This window comes from Pelodiscus sinensis, chromosome 26 (genome assembly GCF_052426305.1).
Source record: "Pelodiscus sinensis isolate ZL-2025 chromosome 26, ASM5242630v1, whole genome shotgun sequence".
NCBI lineage: Eukaryota > Metazoa > Chordata > Testudines > Trionychidae > Pelodiscus > Pelodiscus sinensis.
In genome coordinates, this window is record NC_143077.1 from 5747882 (window position 1) to 5753881 (window position 6000).

Below are 6000 nucleotides of genomic sequence, written 5' to 3' on the forward strand. Positions count from 1 at the left end.
CAGGGCTATTGTAGAACTTGGTTTGAGAGACAACTTAAAACTCGTGTCCTAAACAAATGTACACGTATATTACATTTAACAATCTAGATCATTTTAAAAAATGGATTTCAAACCCATTTACTATGTTATGCTTTAATGTACTCATTTATCTCAATTGGAGACATTAAAGTTAAAGCATTCAGTTTAACTTTTGTGTATAGTTATCTACACTTTTGAAGTTCTTAGAGCTGCTATATTTGGGTTTCCACTACCACATGGGAATATGTTTAAAAATCAACTGCTTAAATTTGACGATTTTTCATTGTAAAGACATTTCTAATCATTTTAGTTGTTCTTAGGGTCTTCCCCCCGTCAAACTCTGAAAAGCAGAAATATTCTTGAGAACCTCAGATGAAAGATGTAATTGATGGGCAAAATTACTCAACTAATATTTTGTGATTGGATATCACTTCTCACTAGAAGGCTACCCCTGCTCAACTCTTGGCTTGGTGTACTCTGCAAAGTTGTCACCAAAAACTGCATTTTGGCAACAAAACAGTTAGAGTGCACATACAAGTTGCACTGCAGTGTCAGGAAAAATGCCCAAATTCGGTGACAAAAAGAATTCCACCTCTAGGAGAGATTTTTCTCTTTCCCCTTCCCTTTATTATCTACAAAGAGCCAGCATAGACCCTGCTGTTTTGTTGACGGAACTGGCTTCTGGCAGTTAGGGATGTTAGTCATCAACTAATTTAATAATCAAGTAACTACACCCAATATTAGCAGTTACACAGTTATTCGCTAGTCCTCTGGAGGTGGGGCCTTCAGCCAGTGTGCTCCTGGCCCCACTCACAAGGAGTAGTCCCCTGCCATCCCCTGTATCAGAGGCAGCTACTCGGGATGGCAGGTGGGAGCCAGTCCACGAGGGAGCCAGTTTAAAAATTGGCTCCCCCCAGCACTGGCTCCGCAGAGCCACCTGCCCCCTCCCTGCACTGCTGCCTGGATCAGCAGAAGGAGCAGCATGGGACAGGAGATTAGGAGAGGCTGATGCAGAGCATCCTCTGTCCGCAGTGGGTCCATACTGCTCTGTGGGATGCTGACGCAGCCTGTCTGAGGGGAGCTGCCCCGGGCCCATCTGATAGAGACAGCAGCACAGGGGTGTGGAGGGCATGCAGGCAACTCCACAGAATCCAATGCTTAAAAGCCAGCTCCCCAGGGGAGCAGAATGTACTACCCTGTAAAGATCTAGTCACACACACTGGAAAAGGATCGCTCAGTGCTTTATAAACATTATTTCAGTCTGTATGGGGCAAGTCCTCACCCCCTCAAGAGGACACAAGGCTCCACCAGTTCCACTCCACTGAGCTGCCTGGCTCTACAGCCTCAAAAGCAAGGAAGAGTTCTGTGGCTCCTTAGAGCAGGGGTTGGGAACCTAAGGCCAGGAGCGCCCCTGTACGGCCATCAATGATCATGACGTAATCACGGGGCCACCTAGGCGACTGCCTAATATGTCTAGGCTCACGGCCCACCCTTGCCTAAAGCTGGGGGGGAAAGGGGGTGTCAGATGTGGCCCCTGGCTTGCCTGGATCCAGCCCTCAAGGCTCAGGCCTCCTCCCCACTCCAAGTAGTAGGGAGCCCACAGGGCTGGAGGACACTAGCCTGGGCCCCGTGAAGCTCTGGCGTATGAGGGGAATGTGGGAAGTGCCTTTCTCCTTCTCAGTGGGGGGCCATGTCAATGAGGATTGGGGTTTTTTTCCCCCCTTCTCCCTTATGTGTTGCCCCCACAACCGATTTTTCAGGGGGTCAACAGCCCCCCCAATAAAAAAGGCTCCAATCCCGCCCCCCATAAAAAGGCTCCAATCCCCGTAGAGACGAAGGGATTTATTAGGGCACGAGGGTTCGTTTCAGCCCTGCCCCTCAACCTGCTTCGCTTCACCTCCAGCCACATGGCCCCTAAGCCCCCCCCACCAAGGCACCCAGCTCCCTTGCTCCTCCATGCCCCGCCCCCTAGCCCCAAGCCCCGCCCCCTGCCCAGGACGGCACCCAGCTCCCGCCGTCCACCGAGCTCAGCGCTCCCCCCCCCCGCTCCCCGTGCGCGCGCGAGGGAAAGGGGGTTGAATCCGTTTCCTGTTCCCTCCGCGGTCCGCTCTCCACCCCAGCCACTCAGTGCGAAGCGCTCCCCTGCCCGCCTCCTCGCCGCCAGCCAATCGGCGGCGACGCGGCCAGCTCGGCCAATGGGAGGGGAACGGGCTCGGGGCAGAGTCCGCCCCGCACCCCCTATCGGCCCGCCCGCCCCGGATCCCTGCCCCCTCCTCCACTCACCGGCCAAGCCAGCGCCGCGGCCGCCGCCACCGAGCCGCTGCCGCTCTGCCTCCCGCCCGCCGGCAGAGGGGAAGCGTAATTAGGAACGGAGCGAGCGCGGAGCGGAAGGGAAACAAGATGGCGGCTGCTCCGTGAGGCGACGGAGAGGACGCTCCGCCCCTTTCCCCCCTCGGGCGAAACACGGCGCATGCCCGGGACTCGCCGCTAGCTCTCGCGAGATTTCAGTGGAGGGCGGTGGGGGCAACCACGCCTACTGGCTAGGGGGCGGGGCTTTGGGGACTGGGCGGTGCCAGAGGGAGGGGGCGGGGCAGTCCCATGGTTGCCTGGGTCATAGGCACAGTGTTGGGCAGGGGGGAAACCCAAGAGTCAACTCAGCCTCTTACCCACCCCTGAGCTGCCTGATCCCCCCCCAAGACACACACACCCCTGACCTGGCGGAGGGGGCACCAAGAGAAGCCAGGAGTCCTGTCTCCCTCCCCCCTCACACACACCCCTGACCTGGCGGAGGGGGCACCAGGAGAAGCCAGGAGTCCTGTCTCCCTCCCCCCCCCCCCACACACACACCCCTGACCTGGCGGAGGGGGCACCAAGAGAAGCCAGGAGTCCTGTCTCCCTCCCCCCCCCCACACACACCCCTGACCTGGCGGAGGGGGCACCAAGAGAAGCCAGGAGTCCTGTCTCCCTCCCCCCCCACACACACCCCTGACCTGGCGGAGGGGGCACCAGGAGAAGCCAGGAGTCCTGTCTCCCTCCCCCCCCCCACACACACCCCTGACCTGGCGGAGGGGGCACCAGGAGAAGCCAGGAGTCCTGTCTCCCTCCCCCCCCACACACACACCCCTGACCTGGCGGAGGGGGCACCAGGAGAAGCCAGGAGTCCTGTCTCCCTCCCCCCCCCCCCCACACACACCCCTGACCTGACGGAGGGGGCACCAAGAGAAGCCAGGAGTCCTGTCTCCCTCCCCCCTCCACACACACCCCTGACCTGGCGGAGGGGGCACCAGGAGAAGCCAGGAGTCCTGTCTCCCTCCCCCCCCCCACACACACCCCTGACCTGGCGGAGGGGGCACCAGGAGAAGCCAGGAGTCCTGTCTCCCTCCCCCCCCCCCACACACACACCCCTGAGCTGGCTGAAGGGGCAGAAGCAAAACCCATGAGCGCTGACATTCCCCCCGACTCCTGACCTGGCCGAGGGGGTAGGAGGCCGCGGTCCCTGTAAGCCGTGCGCATGTGCGGCCACTCCGGAGAGATTCCAATGCTGCCCGGCTGGTTAGCAGAGTGCCCACAGCGCGATTTGTGTTTTTCCTGGTGGTGCACATTCACACGTGCCTCGGCGCACAAAAATTATTCAGCACGGGGATGGAAAAGATTAGCAGGAACATTGGTGGGAAGAGAACTGAACTCATGAGCATACACACACACACACACACACACACACACACACACACATGTGCTCACGTACACCCCTTCCCCACCCTCCGTTCTGGCTGAAGGAGTAGAAGTAGAACCCAGGAGTCCTGACATCCCCACATACACACACCTGACCTGACTGAAAGGGTGAGAGGGGAACCCGGAATTCCTGACACCTTCCCCCTCACCTCTGATCTGGCTTAAAGAGTAGGAGGCCCAAGAGTCATAACATCCCTCTCCCCCTCCCCAAGCAAACATACACACCAGACCAAGCCGAAGGGTCAGGAGGAGAACACCGGAGTCCTGATACATCCCTCACCTCCAAACAGGAGCTCCCTCCTGCCCTGTCCAGTCCTGGGGGAATTCTGCAATTTTACTATGGCCTCAAGTGCAACATTTGCAGAATTCCCCCAGGATTAGTTATCCCAGCCCTGGTCTGTCCAGAGAAAACTTCTCTGGGTCAGATACTTACTTTCTTTGATATTGAGCTAATCTCTCTGTCCCAGCCAGACAAGTCTTGCAAGGGTTCTTACCTGGCATCATATAGCACAGTGCTGCATGCTTCCTGCAGCCAAAAGCACTACAGTAACCTGAAGCCATGCAGCCCACTGTGTAGGTGTAACTGCTATAACTGTGTAACTAATACATTTTTAGTGGTTACACAGCTACCCTATTACTGGATTTCAAAAATTCTTAGTTATATGCTTCCTAAGATAGGAAAAGATATTATTACAAAGATTTTATGGATAAGTACTCTGTTTAGTCGGTAGTGCAGGTGATTGGAAATTGGGACCATCCAACAAATGTGCTTCAATTCAGTCCCGGAAGAACCACATTTAAACATGAGAATCCATTCTCTGTGGCTCGTTCAGTCTATGACCAATCTGGTGATGTTTCCAAGCGGTGCCAGTTGTGATCTCGACAACTGTCCAAATTGAACTGGCCTGGGACAACTAACTCATTTCCCATGGATCTCCAGTTCATCATCACATGGTAACATTCAGCTACTATCTCACCTGGCCTCGATCTGGATCACGAGCATGGACGCAAAAGTCTCCGTATCCCAATTCATGGAATGCTGTACAGGTAGTTCGGAATAGGAAGCCTAATCCGAACTACCTAGTTCATGCCGCGTGTAGCCGCGGGCATGGAGTCCGAACCAGCAGACATTTAAAAATGGCGGCGCCCGGCAACATGCAAATGAAGCCCGGGAAATTCAAATCCCGGGCTTCATTTCCAGCTCCGGTTGCCTACATTAACCACCCTAGTTCGAACTAGGGTGGTAGTGTAGACATACCCTCTTTGTGCCCTCTCTGTTTACATTGCCCACAAAGGCATTCCTTGAGGTGGTGGCTATTTGTGATGTGATACCGGTTCCTCTAGGCCCTGGTCTACACTAGGGAATCATTTCAAAATAACCCCTCTTATTTGGAAACAACAAGCGGAGTGTCCACACTACCAAGCCCGTTATTTTGAAATAACGGGCTGGTTATTCCGAAATAACTCCTGCTTTCCATGAGGAATAATGCTTATTTCGAAGTAGTGGTTGTGTGGATGCTCCAGTACTGCTATTTTGAAATAACGACTCCCCAGAGTCACTCAAACTAATTACTTCCCAATGCTTGCTGAGGCTCTAAGTCTGAGATTGTACGTCCACTTTAACGGAGCCTACCTTGGACTAATTTTGAGGCTTCCCCATAGTGTGGACACGCTATTTCAAAATTATTATTTTGGGAGTTATTATTTCAAAATAAGTTATTTCAAAATAATTTCCTAGTGTGGACATGCCCTCCGAAATGTACCCAAACCAGTACATCCATCCCCTACCTCTGATTTGATTTCTGATCCAAACTTCTGGGAGGAGCTAAGGGGCTACAACCGTACAGTGCACTATTACCAATGCTTGCCAGTTTTAAAGAGGCTTGCAATATTCGGTGGATTTTTTCTAAAAGCAATTGCTCTTGGATTCATGTGACTGCATGAGCGTTTCGGTTATGGTTTATTAAAAGGAAGTTCCAAGCCTTTGTGGTCTCATCTGCATAGGACAAATACAAGTGAACTCCAAATGTATTATTTTAAAGATCTCATGCTTTTCAAGCCAATCTCCATTTTTGAGAGCTGGCTCGTGATCTTTGAATGCTGGGGATGGCACTACGGGAAGTGTTTACTGCTATGCAATATGGCATAGCCAGTCTTCCTAGTAACTTGTTTATAAACCCACCAGCCAGCACTGCTGCTGTAGCCAAAAGTTCTCTATGGTGAGCTGAATACAAACCGGAGGAGGCAAGG

The 6000-nt window shown here is 53.6% G+C and overlaps 1 protein-coding gene across 1 annotated transcript in view; it reads right to left on the minus strand.

The window, feature by feature from the left end:
* The window catches only part of NFYC (nuclear transcription factor Y subunit gamma), a 66627-nt gene extending 64142 nt beyond the window's left edge, over positions 1 to 2485 (minus strand). The window contains exon 1 of the mRNA XM_075908952.2: positions 2302 to 2485. The gene's annotated coding sequence lies outside the window, so the exon portion shown is untranslated. The remainder of the gene's footprint in view (positions 1 to 2301) is intronic.
* Positions 2486 to 6000: the final 3515 nt, after the last annotated feature.